The 835-nt window shown below is 38.4% G+C and overlaps 1 protein-coding gene across 1 annotated transcript in view; it reads right to left on the minus strand.

Annotated features, from left to right (window-relative positions):
• Positions 1-835, minus strand: part of LOC113213762 (dynamin-1-like protein) — a 28680-nt gene that overhangs the window by 13250 nt on the left and 14595 nt on the right. The gene's annotated exons all lie outside the window — the stretch shown is intronic.

The following is an 835-nucleotide window of genomic DNA, read 5'->3' on the forward strand; positions in this document are numbered from 1 at the left end:
AGTGTTAGCAAAATTATTTGCTGTATCAGCAAAATTATTTGCCATGTTAGCAAAATATTTCCTGTACCAGCAAAAATATTTGCTCAGTCAGCAAAATCGTTTGCTTTGCCACCAAAAGTACTTGCTATGTCAGCAAATTTATTTGCTGTGTCAGCAAAATTATTTGCTGGGTCAGCAAAATTATTAGTTGTGTCAGCAAAATTATTTGCTCAGTCAGCAAAATCGTTTGCTTTGCCACCAAAAGTATATGCTGTCAGCAAATTTATTTGCTGTGTCAGCATTTTTAACCACATATTAAGCTTTGAGAGGGATAGAGGGAGGGATAGGGGGATCGGTGGTCCCAAAAAAGTGGTTCGTCTCCGCCCACCTGTTGCACTACCTTGTGTCAACATAATTATTTGCTGTGTCAGCAAAATTATTTGCTGTATCAGCAAAATTATTTGCCATGTCAGCAAAACATTTCCTAAACGTAACGTAAGACGTAACGTAAGACGTAACGTAAGACGTAACGTAAGACGTTACGTAAGACGTTACGTAAGACGTAACGTAAGACGTAACGTAAGACGTAACGTAAGACGTTACGTAAGACGTAACGTAAGACGTTACGTAAGACGTTACGTAAGACGTTACGTAAGACGTAACGTAAGACGTAACGTAAGACGTAACGTAAGACGTAACGTAAGACGCACGTAGACGTTACGTAGAAATTTCTACGGACAAAATTTTTGCATTTAAAGTGTACATTATTTTCTAACTTATTTCCTGTGGTACGTAATATCATCAGCTGCACCAGACGTTTTCAGATTCGGGATAGTAGTAAAACGTGCTGTTAGCT

Source organism: Frankliniella occidentalis, unplaced genomic scaffold (genome assembly GCF_000697945.3).
Source record: "Frankliniella occidentalis isolate FOCC.00 unplaced genomic scaffold, Focc_3.1 Scaffold25, whole genome shotgun sequence".
Lineage (NCBI taxonomy): Eukaryota > Metazoa > Arthropoda > Insecta > Thysanoptera > Thripidae > Frankliniella > Frankliniella occidentalis.